Genomic DNA, 21833 nt, shown 5'->3' on the forward strand with positions numbered 1-21833 from the left:
CTGAATGGAGAGCAAGAGCCAAATTTGTACCACTTCTACATCTAGAAAGTCAATTTTAACCTGTGTTTAAAAAGTATGGATCATTTATTCCAGAAAGGCACTATGAATGCAATTCATCTTGCCTATCTCCATCATTTGCAAGCAGGTGTCTAGCAAAAAACGAGTTCTGAAAATCTGTTCCCAGATTGAAATGTGGATGTAGCATTCTGCTAATAATTGCACTGCCCATTCCATTTCCTTTTCGTTTCCAATGACTTTAAGGTCGGTCCATTTTCTCTGTTACCACTGTGTGTTCTTCTTCTGTGGAAGACATTATCATATTCAAAGCTTCTTTTATTGTTTTGTAAGATGACCTTAACAAACTTTTCAGTCTTGAACATGAAGAAGCCTGTGAGAGTATACTGAACAAAGGAGGATAATTGCAACAAATACTATAAACACTCTTATGCAGTTTAGAGCTACTGTGTTGCCCTCAAATGCTTGATTTCTGACATTACAATTAGGTCTGATTCTCTTCTGCTGATAGCTTTAGATTGAAAAACCATAACTGAATACAATTACTGATTTAGTGAATGTGAGTGAGAAGAAAGCAAAGGTTCTGTTTATTTAAAACAGGAGAATTCTTTTCATTCGAAAAGCTAAAATAAGTCTCCTATTTGACATGATTTATAGCAGTGAGAGCAGGTCTGATAACCATCCAGATTCAGACTATAGCTCCTAGAATGGATAGATTATTATCTTCTTTTATTACATTCATGCATGGCTTGCTGTTGAAGCTGTATATTAAAAGGAAAACAAATACTGTATAGCTATATCCTGTTATCAATTCAATGAATAGACTTCCTACCATGCCTGATCAATGGGGAATTTGGTGTGAAATCAATGGCAACTCTGGTCCATAGCAGTCAGTTCTCCTGAGGGCAGTATACCCATGTTAATGTCACATTTAAATGAGAGCAAATTCCTATTGCCCTGGAAATCACTGAAGCCTTTACTGTTGATTTAAAGGCGGGGTGGCTGTGGGGGGTGAAGCCCTGACACTTTGAATAGAGTTTAAAAGGCTGTTATTCTATTTATTCTTAAAAGTATGACTACTCTGGTTGTACAGTTTGTCAGGGAGCTGAAAACAGTTACATCACAGATCTGTGTCTCTATGAAGTCAGGCAAAACAATTGGGCTTTTTCTACCCTCTTGGTAATTTTCCAGTGTCTTATTTGCTGTCTGTATAAGGCTTTCATTGTTTAGATCTGTACATCTAATAACCCCTTTGCTAATACCAGCTTTTTATTATGGGCTGGAAGTACACTCAACCCTTACATGTCAATACCTGCTCCATTTCTTTTACAACCACATAAGTATGAATAGCAACAATGACACCAGATGCAAACTTTCAGCCCTACATTTGTTTTGACAAGTTGCATCTGTGGTAGGCACATCACATCCTTCTCTAGGCTGTTCATTTCCTGCCTGGGAGGAGTGGAGTGGAAATGGCCTCGCAGATAGGACTGCAGAGGAATGACTATTAATCAGCTGGAATATCTTCTGCACATCTTCTGTTGTAGTGACATCTTAGATAGACTTGTGCAGACATCATGCTTGGGACTGTAACAGGTTGCAGGCATACTGGGAAGACTGGCACATCAGCAGTGAAAAGCTGGCTTCCCAAATTGTGGCTATAACATTAAATATATAATATTATAATACAATATTAAACAGATTTTTATATATTTGTTAGTATGATGCAATATTAAACATTTTTTATGAATTTTATAATTAGTTAACTGGATATATGTGCGGCTTTCTCCTTATCCCCTAGCACTTTGGTGTTGTAAGTACCATTGTGTGGATTGAATTCATTATGGTCCTGTACGTTTTAAATGGTCTACATTAGAATGTACTTAAATAGCAGTAATCATAGGACTATGTTCACTGATTTGGAAATATGGAAACTTCCATATTCTGCAGAACTTGATTAACTCTGGTTGCCTGTGAAGGGTGTACTGAACGCAGGAGACAGCAGTGAGGTTTTAATTATTATAATTTAAAATATTGCCAATATTCAATGCATTCTCCTTTTAGCAGTGCAAGCTTAAAAAACCTCCCGAGCAGATTCTCTGCTTACTACTTTCCCTGTTTCTTGAGGCATCAAAATGAAGGCTTAGGAAGGTTGTAAACCAAAGCAGGATGTGGTGTTAGATTGCTTCAGTGCATCTCTGATTACCACAGGATGCAGAACTGGTGAGGTTAAAAGAGGGGCAGTGGTTCAGGCAAAAGAGAGAAATATATAATATGTATCATATATAATAGAGAAAGAGAAAGCACTTAGTAGATAGCAGGTTTGGAGTGAAGAAAAACCCCAAATAGAAAGGACAATGGTCAGAGGAGAATACAGTGTTGGTTTTCAATGAGCAGATTTGTGACCTTGTGTCTAGAAAATCCATACAATGTGATGTCCAGTGCTTTTGATATGCCCCATCCACACCACATCCTCTGCGGTCTCCTGCTAATGAGTCCCATTTTAAGTTACAAGCATAGAGAGTCATTCAAAGCCTCACACCTGATTAGTCTGTTGCCTTTAACACTGCTAATCATGAAGTGCTGCTGAACTGATGGTGGGTCTGTGCAAATAAAGGGCAGCTGTTCCTCCCCTTCCTCAAGGTCCCTGGCATAAGAAATCACAGAGGACTTGTCACTCGTATTTGTTGTCTGTGCTCAACAATTAAGGGACAGAGAGAGCACGGGACACAGCAATGGAAGGGGTCTTTTGAATCTTCAAGTCTGATCCTTTGCTATTGCAGACCACCTCCTGCTGTTATACCTTACACTAGCTGACAAAGGACCAACTGCATGTGTTTTCTTCCTTCTGCTCCAAACAGAAAACTCTTCCAGAGTCAAAGTCTTCTGAAGGTTAGCAACTCCAGCCTGAGGATATTTCTGGCTAGTCCCTGCTCATTAGTGACAATATTTCCCTTTAGCTTAATTACCTCATCTTCCTCCTCTGACATTTACATCACTAATATGTTTATAGAGAACAAATTATCTCACCTCTCAGCTTTGTTTGGTTGGGCTGACCACCACATTCTTTGTTTTCAGCTCCTAATTTAGATTCTCCACTGCCTGTTATAGCTGTTGGTGTTGCTTTCTTTAAAAAGTAAAAATAAATAAATAAAGGTTGGGAAAAGCTGTATGTAGGTCTAACCACTGCTTCCCATGGTAGGACTGCATCTTCTGGAAATACCATCCTTTCTATGGACTTTATATACACAATCACATTTGTGGCTGATATAATACCCCTCAATCTCAGCCGCTCCATTTTAAATTTCTGCGGTGTTTCTTTGTTGTTAGGAATAACAAGAGCAGTTTGTTTTCTTTGCATTTCTAGCTCTGACTCAGACTGACTTTGGCAGTTTTTGCTTCCTCTGTAGCCAGACATTTTGATTTCTCTGACTACTGTTCATATGCCTTTAGAGTTGGTTTTTAACTATATAAGAAATAGATCTGAGCTGCAATTCATCTTGCCTGAGGCTGTCTCTGCAGCAGTGGAGGCTGGAGATACTGTTAGGGCGAGCACTGGCATCTGCCACCATCAGCAGTCTACCCACTGCTCTCCCAGCATCCAGATTTGTTCTGCTGAGGATGTTAGAATGTGCGTCGTTGCCCAGAGCTTTATGTATCCACTCATGGATCTGTTGTCCCTGAAAGTGTGTAATCCCTCTCTGACCCTGCAGATACTCCCAGATTCCACAACCTCCTGTGCCAGCGGGTTTCATGAGTTCCATCCCAGTGCAAAGTAGTACTTGTTTTCCTTTATCTCTTTTAAACTGATACCATTAGTTTCACTGAATGACTCCTATCCCTCATACTGCAGGTATGGGTAAATGGATTCTGCATTCAGGCTATTCTTCATTTTTATACCTTCCAGACTTTGCAAACCTTGATTGCATCCCCTTTGGCCTTCCCTTCCCAAACCTTTGTCATTTTTCTCCATGAAGCTGCTCCATTCCCTTGATCATTTACCAGCCTGCCCATACTTTTTCCTTAAGTCCGCTATACTCTTCTGGAGATGTAGGAGTAGACCAGTACTGGGTGCTCAATTAGGGCTTTCACCACATGTTGCTGTAGCAGCAAAATGTGGTTTTTATGTCTTCTTCTCAATAACCTGCTTCAAAACTGCCAAGATGCTTTGATTATTTTGGCTACAGTTGCACACTGAGCCGATGATTTCAAAGATAAATCTTAAACTGATTAATCCAGTTTTGCTGGATTGTCTGATGCATCTCGACTGCCTGTTCCAGGTAGATTTTGCACCTTTTAAAAGTTCTCTTAAACTTCATCAAATTCTCAAGTTTGTCTGTTTAATTAGTTCCAGTCACTTGTCTTTTCCTCAGAAAACCCTTCGGAAAACAACAACTTCATAGCCTTATTTGGTTTAGTTACCCTTTAATTTACTTCAAATTATATCTTACTGTTATTCACATGCCACTATACACTTTTGATATTTCCAGGTGAGAAAATATTGCCCATGCCATCTGATGGTTCTCTGGTGATGGGTGGATTTTGTTTCTCTTATAGTTTAGCACTAAACTGCTGCTTGATCAAAACTAAGTAGTGCTGCAGACAACCTCAGAGTAAGAAAATACATTACACAGTACAAGTATCAGAGGTTCAGAATAAAATGAGCATACAACGAGTAACGAGTTCACCCCAAGCCCTACATTCTGAAATACCCAAGGTCAACCGAGATGCATCTTTCCCGTTCAGCATTGTTAACTTCATTCTATAGAGTAGATTCTTTTCCAGATGTGTTAGAGATGTATTCCCAAACACCCTCTTACTTAAATCCTATCAGCAAGGGATATTTTTGACAACATCAGCAAATAATGTTGACACAACATTAAGCACTAAAAAAGGCCAAGATACTGTGAGCAATGATTCCATGATAGTTTTCCTGTAGGTAAGGTAATAATTCCTGCAAGTAATGACTGAACACAAGCAGACTATTTGCCACATTAGCATCAGTTGTGCAGCCAATTATATGGACCTGGCCAGTCCTATCATATCCCTTCCAAACCAGTCAGCTTAATTCAAATGCATGTGAGAAAGTTCCTGCAGGACTGGCCCTCAGAACTCCATCATTCAAACTTTGGTTACATAAAGCAGCTTTTCTTTGCTTTAGGTTGTAATAACAAATCAGTAACTGATTTCAAAATTAAGCTCCTTGTGTGCATGCAAATTATGCATTTCAGCCACAAGCTTTGCTAACAATGCAGAAACAGAAGAAAATGATGGAGGAAGCAGAAAGCCCATTATTCCATCTCTTCAAAATTTCTTCAGAAGATGATTGTACAAGCCCTAGTCTTTGACCTTTGTGCTGAATTATAAGCAATTGGCCCACGTGAAGAAGGGTAAATCAGTCACTTAGTATAACATGTTATCATCCTCCTGATATTTTGCCATTAGGAGCCCATTTTTGCTAGATAGAATGATCACTAATTGTTAACCTCAGATGCAGAAAAGAAACACAATAAAAGAATCTAATGATAATAATTTTAAACTGAGAACTTAAACCCACAGTACAGGAAAACCAACCTACAAATTCTGAAAAGTATTTCCAGATTTCAGTCCTTCTGGAGTCAGTGTAATGTCCCTGTATTTATGCCAGTGATATAGATTCTTCCTCTGTAAGCCTTTGTTCCCTAGCACAAACTGATTTAACCTGCAAGCACAAGCTTCATTATTATAGCAATGATCAATAATGCCATTCCCATCTCTGCCTTCTAATTTATAGATCTTATTGCCAGACATCTCAAAATGAACCATAGAAACATATTCTGGGGTTACATACTTACTATATAACGTCTTAGGACAGGAGTATTATTTACTATTGTTAGATTTGGATTTTTATCAGATTAAATGCTTTGACAGGAAAAAAAAAAAAAAGAAGAAAAAAATCTTCCAAAATCTTACTTAAAAGAAACTGCTTATCCTCCCAGCCAGTACATATATCACTGAAAAGTCTTTGAGTTGTGCAGTTGTCAGTTTGGTTCTAGTGTGTATTAGAACCACTGCAACCCGTCACTTGAGACAAAGGCAGGTAGCTAGAGAAGACTGCAGCTCCCTATTTCATTGCATCTCAACAGGGGAACCTATAACACAGATGTATGGGAATTGTTGAATCACGGCCTGAACCTCTGATTGACCACCTGAGGTAAGCACCGAGTCAGCCATGGGAGCACAGGTGAAGGCAATTTACCTGTGTGACTGGAAGGGGTGGAGCCTAGCTCCCTCCTAGACCCCATTCAAGGGCTGACTACCACTGGGGAAGGATCTTTCTCTGGAGATTGTTCCTTTTGGAGTCTTTTTTGGCAAGCCCGGGGTGCAGGTAAGCTTTCCATTCATTTCTGATTATCCCCATCTAATGCGATAATCTTTCCAGCCTAACTTCTCTATGTACTTATTGATTGTATATACAGCCATGTGTGGTCCTCAGTTGTTTTTTTTTTTTTTTTTTTAGTGTTTCCTTCCTGACTTTTGTAGTCTTTCCTTCCACTTGCTTTGAAGATCTCTGCAGTTCCTTTCTCCTCTTGGGCACCAATAACCAAACCTGTTTTTAGAAGCAGTAGCAGAGGAAGAAAGTTGGGTGGGCAGCTTTGTGGTGGTTGTACAGCTGAAGTTGTGCTGATCTCCCATGCTCGTGGTGAAAAGGTTCTGAACATAACAGAACCCAGACAGTGAGAACATAAGTGGAGTAATTCAGGGTCCAAATAGAGAGTCTTGGGAGTTAGGAGGGCTAAGGAAAAAGGAACTGGAAAGTGACAGAACAAGATTAGAAGGACTGACACAAACTGCTATGAGGATAAGAGACACTGAAGGAACAGGATGAAAAAGGGGAATAGGGTAGGCAGTTAAAGAAAAAGTTTAATGAGACTTGAAAAAAGCAATGAATCAAGCAATGGGATAATGCTATTGAAAGAAATATATATATATATTGTCTTTCAAGATATACCATAAAAGGCAAGGAAGAGAAAAATGTGTCCAAGGAGAAAAAACTTTCTAACAATAGAGAACCAGGCAACTGTATTGAATCAAAACTTGAAGAAACTGCACATAAGGAATTGATTCTCAGTTGCTGCAAGTGGCTGTTGAAGAGCAACTAGGGTTTGGAAGGACAACCATCACCCTTGCCCTTAGGAGAATATGCTAGGGGAAGCAGAATATTTTCTATGTATGTTAGCAGAAACTATGGTTGCTCTCATTTGATTTTTTTATTTTTCAAAATAAAAATATTTATATTTTTTATAAATGTAGAATTTAAAGGAAAAGAAGTCAGTAACACGTGAATTCCAGTTGACCAAGGACCTCCTACTAATACTGTTCCATGTGATTGCTTGCCAAATATCTCAGACTAAAGGCCAGAGCCTTGCTTAATGTAGGCAAGTGGAATTATTTTTTTTTTTTGTAGTTTTACTATTTTGCACCAAAGGAGACTATGACAAACTTTACATCTAGATATTGCAAAACAATACAAAAAAAAAAAAAAATTGAAGATGTGTGTGAATAGCAGATTGTGGTTTTTGTGTTTTCCAAGAGTGTACTGCTATTGTTTCAGCGGACAAACTTGCAAAACAGTTCCCCTGTGCAATGTTCTAACAGAGTTTAAAGGACACTTCTCTGAGCAGACAATAAGCAATTCCATGAAGCAAACTGATACAGCATGGTTTTCTTCAGCATTGTGTTGGATTGCCTTCTGTTTTTTAAGATGTTGCTTTGTTGGAACATAACTAAACCAATTTTCCCTTGTGAATTCTCTACTTTTTAGAAGGGATTTCATTCATATTTAGTCTTTTCTTCAGTAGAAGCATAAAAGCAATCTTCCTTTACCTGAGCACCTGTGGTCATCACAGATAGAGAGGCACCCCTTTGGTCTCCCTGTTACCCAAATACAGTTGCCTGAAGGTGCCTCTTTCCTTAAAACCTTAGACAAAACAATCAGAATCCCGAAGATACTGTGAAGAGAAATTCATTTTAGCATGTCCTGAAATCATTCAAAGGATGTAATGCTATTCAGCAGAACTTGAATCCTGTGGAAAGGTTTCTGCTTGCTTCTTTCCTTGATGTGAAGATCCATTACAGCCAGGCATTCATGGATTTTAATTCAGACCGTTCATGTTACTTTAATGTAATTTGATGTGTGTTAATAATGCATACGTGCTTAAATCAATGTGAATAGTACCACGTCTAAACTTGGAAAATAATATGTGCCTGTTATTAGTTTCTGGTTTGCAGGATTTCTTTTACCTAACCCTAGCACTGCATCTCTCTTGGTTCATTTTCTAAACTGAGTTTTAGGGACTTCAATCCTCCTTTATTCCACTTCAGATTGACTTATTATTTCCCCCTGTTGGAAGGTGTTCTGATTTTTGTTGTTGGTTTTTTGTTGTTGTTCTAACTAAACCCAAGGCACTTCTGCAAACCCACATCTCTACAGCTGGTAGAATGCCACTGTTATTTAGCCTGTAAGTACAACTCAAGTAAAATTCATATCTTCCAGCAGCTTATAATGTACTCTTTGTTTCTTATTAGTTTTATTTTTTTGCCTCTTAATTCTTCCAACAATTCACATTTATGTTTACTGCTCCCATGGCTGAACACTGTATTTAGGACAGCAAAGAGTAAGTGAAGCCAAAATGTTGATTTAGAAGCTTTGACCACACCATCAGCTGCTCTAAACTGGCAGAGCTGAAATGGGTTTGTCTTACAGCTGCTGAGGATCTGGATCCAGAAACGGAAGGGAAAAAGAAATAGCTGAAGGAAAACAGTTTTCTTTTGAGAGCGTTCAGCAGATTTTGCCACAAGTAAAACCATCAGGATGTGGTGAGTTTCCAGTGAAAAGCATTTAAACAACTGCTGGCCTGTGTGGGATAGGATCCCAAGTGCTGGGCAAAGATATTGCAGAGGGATTCACTTCATCTGTACCTGGCTATCAATTATTAAACACTCAGGGTGAGACTACTGACAAGGCAGACATCTGGTGTTATAGGTGCCTGTGGCTGCACACCTTGCAGCTGCTTCCCCAGGTGGCTGCTGTGAGGGGAGTTGTCTGTCCCACGTAGCTCTGATACCCAAGGAATCTTAGTTGCACTCTACAGCTGTAGCTTCTGAATCCCACCCTAGGCTGTTAGACATCCTATATTAACTCTTAGACCTCCTCTGTGCCTTGTTGCATGGCTGTGCCTGAAGAAGCTTGGATGCAACAGTGCAGGTTATTGTGTTTGGTACCAGAGGTGTAGCTTCTTTGACATATAATCCTTCTTCCTCACAGGCACTTCTAACAAATGTAAATTAAAAAGCCTGCCTCTTCAAGCAGAATGTGCTGTGCATAAAATGCATTTGCCAAATAATTCCAGCACTGCAATAATCCATTTCATGATTTAAAAGCCTTGTAAACATGTCAAAATGGTTGGTTGGTTCTACCATCTTTGTGCCATCTATTGCACTGAATAAATAAAGGGAAACACAATTTATTCACTGCTTTGGAAGCTCAACATTTCTCTCACTGATGTGTGACAACTATTATCATATTTATTGTCAGTATTACACTCCTAAGCATGCAGGTGATGCATTGTATTTCATACTGATAAAGCCATCAATAATTTCCTACTGGACCTTATTTGTTCAGTTGAATCTGCACAGCTGGCTGGGATATCTAGAAGTAAGTGATGGGAGTTAAAAGAGAGAGAGAAACCACGAAAGGTCACACTGACTGCTGTGATCTATTTCAACTTTAAAACAAACAAAAAGTTTGTTGTGTTTTTTGGGGGCGCGTAAGCCAAAGCTGAAGTTTTCCAGTTCACTGCCAAATGGGGATTCAGCAGCCAAGATGACAAGATTAGGTAGCAGAGAGCATTGTGTATTTCAGAATAGGCTGCAGAAATATCTTGCAGCAGCTAATACGAACCATTTACCACCTAATCTTTCTGACATGCTTATATTTTCAAAGGCACCACTGAAATGACAATAAAATTAAGAAAGGTCCCTCTCCCAGGGCACAGGCTAGTGGAGGAAGCAGCTCTGCAGGGTCCCAGGGGCTTACTTAGTCACAGTGCTCTGAGACACTGAGGTAGTAGCTTTGCTTTTGCAGCCTGACAGCTGTATGTTTAATGTTTGTACAGGATCTTTGATCTCTTATTTATACATATTTCTCCAGGATGGGGAAGCAGGCAGAAATAGAAATTTTATTTATATAAATCTTTCCATATCCCAGAGGTCAAGAACAGCATTTCAAACAAAGTGGAGGAATTTATCTTTGCCTCTTAGTTTGCAGGAGTGATGTGCAGTCTAGATCATGCCTCCGGATGAAGCTCAGGTGTACCAATATATGAGTAAACTTGTCTTGAGGGTGACAATGCTATTATTTCTCATGTACTTGTGACACTGGGCCATCTCTTGGGTTCTCTGGTGGCCTGCAGTTACCTTGGCTCCCTTCAACCTGTTTTCTGACCTGGAAGGGAAAGGTGCTAGTAAACCATACCAAGGTATTTAAAATCAGCCCCTGCATGGTCACTTTAGCTTCATCGTTCCTATAGTTACTGAAGCTAATCTGGTATTAGGAATAAAATCAACTGCATTAAACCCTCAAATTTCTAGAAATTTCACTGTTCTCTGCAAATAATTTTATTACAGTGTGAGGACTGAGAAGCCCAGTTGCAAAAAATAAAACAACACAAATTCTGTTTCCTATTTGAGCCCAACCAGAACTGTATTCCTGACTTGTCGTGCAAGCTGTCTGGCTTTGGTAACGTTGATCAGGAAGGGATATACCATCCTGAAGGGTTATGTTATAGATATAACGAGGTATGCAGCCAGTAGTGCCTGTGGAAAAAACAACAATACAGAAGGTTGTCATTATTTTCAAACATTACCTGAAGCTCCAAAGGAGGCTTCTGCAGCACTTTTAAATTGAGCAAATATAAAAATATGCACTGTTTTATTTTAGTAGATCTCAGTGAAGTTCTTAGAAAGTAGGTGGTGTTGGTCTTTTTTGTTTTTTATTGCTGTAGATGTCAACATTGTTAGAAATTTTTTTATTGGTAATATCATATATTTCCCCCAGTTTTGATTCAAACTACTGCTTTACTGAACAGTTAATAAATAACTGTTTTAGGTTTTTCTTACGAAGGCTCTTGATGTTTTCTTGCAAAATGGATGTTTTGGTGAATTCATTTTTTATTCAAAATGTATTTTATTCCAAAAAAAGAGAAATATCTGGATGCTGATTTTTTTTAAGGCTCCCTTATAAATGGAAATAGCTCATGGAGGTGAGACAGTATTCATTCCAAACAGCTACGATCACATGATGATAATTGGAATGTCACGTATACAAACATATAATAATTGTCAATTTTTCACTGTATTAATTGCTAATTAAAACAAAATGGACTAGCATTGCTGAAGACCATAAAAAGACCCCATCACATGAGGACATAATGTCTTTGTTTTTAGACAATAAAATAAACCACGAAGAGCATATTTCTATCATTTATGTGAAATCAAGTAGGTTAATCATTTATGATTTTTTATGCTTCAAAGCTTATGTGTGCTACATGCTGTAGAGAGATCTAAACCATTACTCTAAAGCCCAATGTACCATGCATGCTCCCTGCTGCTGTAGAGTCAGCCTCATCAAATTGAGCTTTGTCTAAAAGATATTTTAAATATATTATTGGATGAAAGGTGCTGCTCGATTATGCAAAACACAGCACAATAAAGCTAGTTAGCAAAGGTATATAGCTCTTGGCATTCATTTCCTCTGAGAGCTCAAATAATCAAGCCCAGGAATACACGTACAGAGATGTGATGCCAATTGTGTATTCCAGACTAGATGTCACCAAGGTTCTGGGAAGATGAAATGTGAAGTTGTTGTAAACATTTCCACTCAAATTCCTCATCTGAAGTAATCAGTCACTATTAAACACACACTTGTCTCTAGCTGGGTAGCAAAACCAGGAAAAAAAAATTGCAATGTTAAAGGAGGAAAAGGTAAATTGCGTTAATACACCAAATATAAGAAGCCAGGTGGAATAAGTGGAAATATAGGAAAACATTGGAAAAATATAGAACACTGAGGTCAGAAGTTCCCATGTTTAGCTTGAGGATTTAGAAGAGTTTCCTTTGCTGTGCTGCAAGCCAGGGGTTGCCTGCAGGTGAGCACTTGTCTGTGGCTCAAAGCAAGTCAAACGGTGTTCTCATGCAGAGTGGTCAGTGTTCCACTGAGTGGGAACCTATCCTCTCTCCGGTTGTATTTATGTAAAAGGGCTCTAAATTACTCCTGATCATTGTCTGCCAAACATCTTATGAATTTTCTTCGTTTTTGGGAGAATCTCTCCATGTTCAGTCTTCTTCTCTGACATGAAGATGACCTATTTTGATGAAATCTTAGTTAAGTCAAGGTTAGGTAGAGTGTTATCCTCCTTCAGTTTCATGTTCACTGCAGCTCCTAGCGAAGAAAAAGGGGGTTTTGTTACGAGAGCAGGGAGAAGAAGAGAATGGGTGGAATCAAGCATAAACCAATCCAAATGCAGAGTAAAACCAGGTAGATAAGGTTATTTTCAGGGTTACCTCTAGAGCAACCTATATGCAGAATTCAACTGCATACAGTGACATATGTGTGCCATAAATAACAATGAATCTTAGAAATGTAATTTTCTGTCAGGAGTTTGCATGCTTGTGAAAGCTCATAAATAACTGATGTTTATTACTCTCCACACAGCACTGTTGCAGTAGCTGATAATAGCTGAGTAAATAGTAGATGGGATGAATTCCTTCACTGATTTCAAATAAACCTTATGAGTTGAAGCAATAAAGAATGTTAAACAGTGTGCACAAAATAACATGCTGTTAGATACCATATATGATGCTTCAGTAAACACTAAGGCATTTTAATCTTGGTTCCAACATAGTAAACTGCAAGATAATAAGCTAAGGAAGCATGCTATTCTTTAAAACTCTTCCAAATGCTTCTGCATACTGTTACCCTGTGCTTAAGACTGCTGGCAGATGCTGCTGTCACTTTCTTTCTGTGTCACTGAAATGAAATTGATCTGAAGTTCAGATGAACATATTCATTTGTGTTGAAATTTATTAGTGTAACTTGCATAATGTATCTGTGAGCGTGGTTGCAAACTGCAGTTCAGAGCACACTCAGCTCCTGTCCATAACAAGTGATAAAGGACACTACAAGAGGTTTATGTAGCCTCACTTATACCACTTGTTTAAAAAAAGCCTCCAGAGAAGAAATATTCTTGTACGAGCCTATAGACAAAAGCACTCCAAAACACCAACAAACCACAGCAGTCAGCCTGAACAAACAATGCCCGTTTCTGTGTCAGTGGCCCCATCAGTCAGAATTCCCTCTGCACACTATGAACCACACTGAAAAGGTTTCCAGTTCTCCCCACTGGCTTTATGATATGTTCAGTGTGCTGATTTCCATTTTCTTGAATTGCTCTGCTGGGGTCAGCTGCTTCCCTTTTCATACTGCACTATCAGTGTTAGAGATCATAGAACCACTAAACTGGAAAAGACCACTAAGAACATCTAGTTCAACCATCAACCCATCCCCACCATGCCTGCTAGCCATGTCCCTCAGTGTCACATCTATCCTTTTCTTGAAAATCTACTGATGCATATTATGCTTCTCTTCCAAATATGTACTGAAACTCTGAAGAGCTGCGCGGTGGTATAGGAACCAAAAGGCTGGATGAAAGTCCTATTAGGTGGCAACCAGTAATGCTGGGCCTGCTGCAGACCATATATCAACTCAAGAGCTCCTGCTCCACCATAGAAGGCAGTGAGAATAAAGACGTGTTGCCTTCTGGGCTCCACTGATGACCCTGAGTGAGCATGTAATGTATCCCATATATGGAAAGGTAGTAGCAACCATTACACACTACAAAGATGGATGGTGTTTTCTGCTTCAACAAAAGCTACTACATATTGTAGTGTGCAGTGCTGGAAGAAAAAGGGGGAGGAGGAGGCGTTTAAGTCATTAAGTACTGCTGGCTCAGAAGGCTGTAATACTTAAAATTTTAATGGAGCAATGACACTATGAGACTCGTAATACAACATGAAGTTCAAAGAAGCGACAGTGTTTTCTGGGTCTTTGCCATTCTCATTAACAGAAGATCTTTTAGGCGCTTGTGTTAATAAAGTAGAAGTAGTGGTAGACACAAAAGGCTAACGACCACTTCTGTCTATTGAAGTGAGTGAACCAAAACTCTTGCGATGTCAGAAGTGCATGTTTGACACATTAATTTCTAAGAAAAGAGGAATGCTCGTAAGAGTTAGTGCAACTTGAGGTGCAGTGCAAAAGGCTGCCTTGAAAACATGCAGGATGAGTCCTCCCCTACAAAATCGAGGAGATCTAGCACTTCACTGGGTTTACTGCAGATTGTCAGCTCAGCTGGGCTTTACAACAGCATGATTTGGCAGTGGTTTTAAAAATAACTTAACAAGCAACTATGCTAGCTGTGTGCAGCACACCACCAAACAAATGCAATGACCTGCTGAGATGTGCACTGAAATCTGTTCCCCTCTTTGATTTCATTTACGTTGCCGTGATGCAGCATGTTCCTGGGCCTGAACTGAGACTTGCTGTGGCCCCTGACTCACTGAAGTGGTGAAGGGTTGCCCCCTATAGGGAAGGAAAAATATAATTCAGCCACCTCCTCAGTTTACATCAGGTTTCTTTTGCTGATTTCTGGGTGAAGCCTGGCAGGGGCTGAGCCTGGGAGTCCCCAAAGTGGCTTGTGGTGGAAGCATGTCTGGAAGGATCTGCCAGGGAATGAGTACAGAGAGAACAGCCAGGGGAAAAAAATGGTTTCAATGCCCTAGATGTATGGATTTATTTATTTATTTATCGTCATCCATAATAAATAAGCAACCTTTTATTTATTTAATGTGATACATTTGTAGACAGAAGACCTTTGCAAAAGCAGTGCGATATGTTTGTTCCAAATAGCTGAGAGCATTACTTCACAGAAATTCAGACCCTGAATTTAAGTGTCAATTATGCTAACAAAGGTTAGGTTTCAGCTTTTGCAATGCTATAGCCTCCTTTCAAGAAAGTGCCTTGAAAGAGTTGGTGTTTGTAGTTCAACTGTCCCTATTCCTTTTTTTTTTTTTTCTTTTTTTCCCCTGATATTTGGCTAGCAAAGGGCTTCCACGATCCACTTTAAGTATAACTCTTTGTACAAAAGTAGTCTGTGGGAGCAATGTCTTTTTAATCCCCAATAGTAAGGTGACCCTAAGTGTTTTAACCGCATTCATGTACTGCCAGCCGGTTTTATGCTGTTGGTACAGATGGTATGGATAAGACTCTCTTTATCCTTCTTTTAGAGCTGAAACCTGTGTCAGTGTCCACAGTGTTTGAATAGTCTGGTTTTAATAGAAACATGAAAACGCCATATGGAGCCAGACAACCATTTCCTTCCTTCAGTGTGTTTGGTGAGTTTGAGTTTACTTTAACATGACATCTTATAAATCATGTATCGTGTAGTGACCATATAAGGTTACCTTTTATTGAAAGGATATTGGTGTTGAGAGCTTGCTATGCTTGGATATTTATTAAGGAAATGAAAGATATCTAGAACATATGATACGCTTCGTGTTGCTAAACATTATTAGTTTACCAACAGAAAAGTGTTTCTTTTTCTCGCCCTCTGAGTCTACAAGATAAAATACTGAAACAAAATTTGCCCTTGAATTAAAGCCTAATACTGCGTACATCCTGTTGAAGTCACAGACTATTTGACAGCGTGTTTTGAAATCACTCCCGGCTTCATGTTTTATGCAGGAAGGAAACATACCTGTGGAGACTGCCTCAGGCAGTGGTAATTAAAATATGACCGTGTGCCGCATGACCTTAAGGCATATTACTGCTTCAGCCCTTCACCTTGCAGTTGTTAAAATACTGGGCTAGGTTTATTAACAAAGCACCATCTCAGTGTAAGAAATGTGCTGGGGGAAACACGTCTGTCGTCTTCCCCTTTGTAGGAAGGAAGCAGTAAGTGATAGCTCAGTAAGTTCTGTGACAATGTAATATCTGTCCATTTTCTTCCCTGGCAGCTGCAGGTTGCCTAAAGCAGGTGGTGAGGCATAATGAATCCATCAGTTTTGGAGAGAAAGCACCAAATATAAAGATAGGAGCAGAATAGAAATATCTGAATATGTGTCCCCATGCACCCAGTCTTCTAAGTCCTCTGATTTTTCCTGATCTCTCACGATGATCAGATCTCAACAGTGCATCCCTGTTTATTCCTGTGTGTGACGGGCTGTTTACCAGAGTGATCTGCTGACTGTTTCAGGAAGAAAATCCTGATTATCTCCTGGGACAACCTGTGCCTTGCAGGGAGAGACAGTGCTTTCATGTGTGACCCTCTTACCACCCATGAAACCATTTAGATACAGATCTCTCAACCTGCATCTCATCAAGCTGTGTGATGTAAAGTGACAAGGCTTTTGCAACCTGTTGAGATTGATTGTACTATGACACCAATGTTTGATTTCTTCAAACTGCTTTTAAAGAAAACAGGATTCCCAAGCTCTTCTTATAGGCATGAAAGGAGAACCAAAAAAATGCCAGCACAGATAAAAGAAGGCATTTCCTTTTGGTATCACTTAACAGTGATCTGGAAAATAACAATTCTATGTGTAAGTAATTCTTACAGTAGTAGTTCCCGATGCTTGGGGGGTAATAAATATAGTGTCTCTGCCCAAGTGGGGAACTGAAGGCTGGGAGGGCTCTCCACCACATTAGAGCCATATTGTCAGGCACAGAGCCCAGACTTGTTGAAGAGACTCAAATACAGGACTTACAGCTTTGCAGAACTTGGCAGTTCTCAGTGGGAGCTGGCAGGGTTTGGGGCAGGTCTTCCCACCTTCCCCATGGTGCTTGATGGAAAACCTGAATGAAGCAGGATTTGATGCTGGTGTAGTGGTTGGTAACTGGAGTTTGTTATTGGCCAGCTTGTAGGATTTGTGCTGGGCATGGGTGTGCCTTCTGTGCACCGTACAGACAGAACGTATTTGCTTATGAATGGGTGTGCTCTTCGGGTGGTCCTTGTTTGGTTCTCCATGCATACACGCCATCACACTACATCTGTAAACAGACTTGATGGAGCAGAAGGGTAACCAGAGACAGAAGTGGCAGCAGAACAAATAAATCATCTCCTACCACAGCATCTCTGTAGGCAAATCCTTATGTTTACAGACTCTGAGACGAGTAAATAAAGAACATTCAGAAGTACAAAGCATGGTTAATGACCATCTTACAAACGCTGACTGTTCTTTCCTCACATTCACATTTGTTTCTTTTGTTTTCTTTGTTTTTGTTTTTCGTTTTTTTTTTTCATAGAGGTTCAATCCCTTTTCATTTACATTTGATTTCCTATAAATAGCTATGTTCTGTTTAATGTATTCATGTTTAAAGTCATGTTTACTTCAAAGGCAGAGGGACTTCATATGTCATTCATTTACTTCTGGCAGGGGACTTCAGACATCTGATTTCCTCTAGTCTTATGTATGAAACCACTAGGAGCTTTCAGGCATCAATTCAGGCCATGAAATGACCCGCTTGAAGCTATCACCTGACTGAGATGTCTTCCCCACCTATGCTTACCTGACTCACCTTCTTTCCTGTGTCCAATCCTTCTTCACTTTCTCTGCACATCGCAAGGACTCTGTGGTTAGACACAGAGGAGCTAGAACTCTGTGCCAATCACTTCTGTGGTATCCTTTGAACATCACTTCTCTGCCTGAAATAATTAAAGGCTTACTTTATTCAAGCTGAATGAAGCATGGAGTTTCCTATGATTTCTGAGTTTTTAGAACTTCCTAATTGAGGCAGCTTCAACAGGCTGTGTAAATAGTTGCATTTGGACGAGGGGCACCATCATCTTAGCAGCTAATGAAATCCTATACTTTTGCACCTGGGAAATTGCTAAGTAATTGTAAATGCAGGGTCAAGTTTAGCCTTGGTGTAATTGTCATAGTTTTTGTTTTATGGTCCCAATGTGATTGTAAGCTTCGTTTGGTCTGAAAACAAATCAAACCATTTCCTGCAGAAGCTGAATGAAATGACGTGGGGATTCATCAATCAATGTCTTTTTGATAAGCTCATTAGAACCAGCGGCCGTTAGAGGGCAATGGCCAGAGGTTATGGTCTTAAAGCTATCATTAAGTCTGGCCTGACATACAGGTTTGTAAACCATAACTCAAGGTTACACAGTTAGGTAAATTTACACCAGCTGAAAATCTAGCCTCCTTCTTTTATAACATGTACGATAACTATCACAGTTGAAACATAGAGGAGAGCTCTCATTTTTTTTTATGTAGAACAAAATTATCTATTGATGTGTATGTCTATCAGATTGATGTAAGTGTACCATTTCAGTGATGTGATTTCCTGTTTGTTCATGTGAGGTGGCAAGAGCCTCGTGGTGCTAAGCAAAAATAAAGGGGAAACAAAGTGTTAAATGTGCAGAATATTTTTCCCTCTTAGTCCTCTTGTTCTACTACAGCAGAAGGGCAGTGAAAAGAAGATTAAAAAATAAGAGCCAATCCTTAAAACAGAGTTGTGATCAGTAGAGCATAAGCAGCACTTCAGAGTAAATTTTATAGAATTATAGGCAAAAAATTCCGTTCAGATATGCATCATAGATTAAACGGAAAACAAAAAAGCACACAATGAGTACAGTGTTGTATTTTCCAAAGGAAAATATATTACCACAGCTTAAAATGACAAAATATCAGAAAGATTTCCACTTCACGGTATATTATTTTGTATTAGAAAACTTTAAAAGTGCTTTGGGCTGAGTTCAGAAGGGAAATACTTGGGTTCATTATTTGATACCACCTTATATCCTGTGGTAGTAAAACAGGACTTGCATTGTCCTCTTGGGACTGCTCTGAACAAATGCAGCTTGTATGAACCCCATGAGCTTCGTGGGGACAGGATTTTGCAAGGTCAGTTCATTATGCCCTTTTTTTTTCCTCTCAAACTCAAACTTGAATGAGTTGTTGAGTTTCACTCCAGACAAGGACTTTTCAGTGGCTTTTTTTTTTTTTTTTCTCCATCAGGTTTTGTTCATCAGAATGAGTGAAAGAGGGCTCATTCCCTATAACATCTTAGTGAGCCCAAGTGAAAAAGAATAAAACAACATATATCTGAAAATGTATTATGAAGCCTGCCTGCAGATGCAAAAAGAAAATTAACACCTTGGCTGATAACTTGGACTGCTTTACTCTTATGACATTTTACAGTAATAATTATTCCTTTCTGTGAAACAACACTTTTTAGGGAAGATTTTAATTAGAAAGTTTCTTTTATTTCCCATTGTACTCATGGTACCAAAAGGAAACGTGTCAGTGTCCCTTCCATTAATTTATAACGTGCTTTCTGCTTTTTATAAAAAATTAATATCTGACACTGAAGAAAGGCACAGTTCTGTGGATTGCCTTCTGAATCCATACTGCATCTTGTCTGCTTCATTCTTCTCTTCATTCTGACCGAAGGATATTTGTATGTTATACTGGGAAGTAGTAAATATAAGAACAGAATGAAAATAATTCACAGTGCCCTTTAATAGTGGTCTGGAGTTGTGTGTTTGCTGTTCAGAGCACATGAGGATTTACAGAGAGACATTTTGGAGACACACAGAGCTGAGAAGGTTGACCCAACTGTATTTCTGATGCAACCAATTTGTTTCTATACACATAAACTTCTTCCGGAATATGAATCAAGGAACCTGTCAGTGAGCTGAAGTTACTTAACCATTAGAGGAGGCTTCTGGTATGTTAGTCTTGGTGGCAATAAAATCTCCTTAGGGATTGAAAGCAAATTTATGACCTATTACTACAACATGTTTAGTGTTTTCAGGCTTGTCTCTGAGTCTAGAAGATTTTTTTCTCTCCCTTGCAGTTTAATTTATTAAACATAGCTAGATTGAGGTATTCATAGAATTCATGGGATTATAGAGAAGTGGACTGGGAGGGGATCTCTGGGGGTCACATAGTTCATTCCTCACTGCCGGACAGCATACAGCTGTACATGGATCTCTGAGTGATGAAGGCTCCATGGCAGCCCTAAGATGTCTATTTGATTGTTCATCTTTAGAATGCCAAAAACTTTTTCCTAATGTCTAACCTAAAACTCCCGTGCGAAATTATGAAACATTTCATTTTTGTCCTGTCCAACAAAGTTACAGAGAACAGACTGTTTGCTTTCTCTTTAAAACAACAGTTTACAGATTTGAAGATCACTGTTGCGTTTTGCACTAGTCTTCATCTCTCTACAATATGAAGCTTACCTGTTTCTCCTAGATGTCTAGATTTCTGGTCATTCCTGTTGCTCTCCTTTCAACTTCATTTGGCCCACATGTTCCTTACAGTTAGTTGGGGAAAATATACTTTGGATGTAATACTCTGAAGTCTTACAGGTATTGAGTAAAGAAAAACTTTTTCTCTCAGAGAGTGGTCAGGCACTGGAATGGCCTGCCCAGGGAGGTGGTGGAGTCGCAGTCCCTGGCAGTGTTCAAGAGGCATCTGGATGAGGAGCTATGAGATATGGTTTAGTGGCTTGTGGTAGCAATAGTAATGAGAGGACGGTTGAACTAGATGATCTGGTAGGTCCTTTCCAACCTTGTGATTCTATGATTCTGTGATAAAGGAAAAAAATATATATGTTCTTATTACTAAGAACAAAACTGCTTATGTTTTTATGTTCATCTTTTGACCAATTGTAGAACCCAGATCCTTACAAAATAGTACCAAGCCATTTGTACTTAAATTATGTAACAAACTGTTGGTTGCTTGTATAACATAGCAGTCACCTCAGTTGATTTGCATCCTATTCTTGGGACTATTTCAAAATGATCAAGTTCCTCTGCAGTTCTTGTCCTCTTTCAAAGCAGATGCAGAATGGTTTCCACCAGTGTGAAGTTTAATAACACTGCATTCTTTTATCATTCAGTTCATTCGCAAAAAATAGTATGAGGTGAGGAGAGACCTCTGTGGAATCCACTTGCTGCAGCCTTTGACAGTGAACCATTGGTAATTATTCCCTTCACTGTGGCCGTCTAACCAGTTTTGCATTCACTCCCTAGTAGTATTCCCTAGTCCACGTTTTTTCTCTTATTTATCAGAATGCTATATGAGACAGTGTCAGAAAACTTACCAGGGTCAAGATATATGATACTGGCTGCTTCTCCCATGTCCACAAGTTCTATTATCCTGTGGGGGAAGGAAATTACATTAGTGTGACACAATTTGTTCTTGACAAATCCATGCTGGCCATAACTCATCTCCTTGTTATCTTCTGGATGCTTACAATAGGTTTTTGATTATTTTCTCCATCATTTAATATAATACAGTTAGAAGAGTTGTCAGTTAAATATCTTTTTTATGCATCTTGTTGCACATTCATTACCTGAAACTACACAAAGATGTGAACTTTATCAATGTACCCTTTTTCTAAGAATGGTAGAAATGAAGTTGCAGGTCTTTTTGCTCCTTGCCAGGAAAACATGTGCCTTCTGGGAAGAAGTCTATTTTCTAATTCCAGCCTTTTCCTGAACACATTTCTCTTTTTCTTTCTCTCTCTCTCTTTGTTTTAATGGTGAAATTTAATCAAGTAAATTGGAACTCGTCAAGGTTAATATACTCCTTCAGTTCCATTGGCAGCAGTCTGGTTTTGCCTGTGAGACAAAGTGTGCAAGTCCCTCTTCACCTGGGTGATGGAACTGAGAGGACTTGCTTCGGTGTCCTCTTCTGGCAGA

The 21833-nt window shown here is 39.2% G+C and overlaps 1 long non-coding RNA gene across 3 annotated transcripts in view; it reads left to right on the forward strand.

Moving 5' to 3' along the window:
* LOC101749505 overlaps positions 1–21833 on the forward strand; it is a 198248-nt gene that overhangs the window by 66686 nt on the left and 109729 nt on the right. For 2 of the 3 annotated variants that reach the window (XR_005860213.1, XR_005860211.1), the window contains 3 exons: positions 6141–6208; positions 8762–8874; positions 15397–15504. The exons of the other annotated variant lie outside the window; for it this stretch is intronic. This is a non-coding gene — a long non-coding RNA (uncharacterized LOC101749505). The remainder of the gene's footprint in view (positions 1–6140; positions 6209–8761; positions 8875–15396; positions 15505–21833) is intronic. 3 annotated transcript variants of the gene reach the window in all.

Source organism: Gallus gallus, chromosome 5 (assembly GCF_016699485.2).
Source record: "Gallus gallus isolate bGalGal1 chromosome 5, bGalGal1.mat.broiler.GRCg7b, whole genome shotgun sequence".
NCBI classification, from domain to species: Eukaryota; Metazoa; Chordata; class Aves; order Galliformes; family Phasianidae; genus Gallus; species Gallus gallus.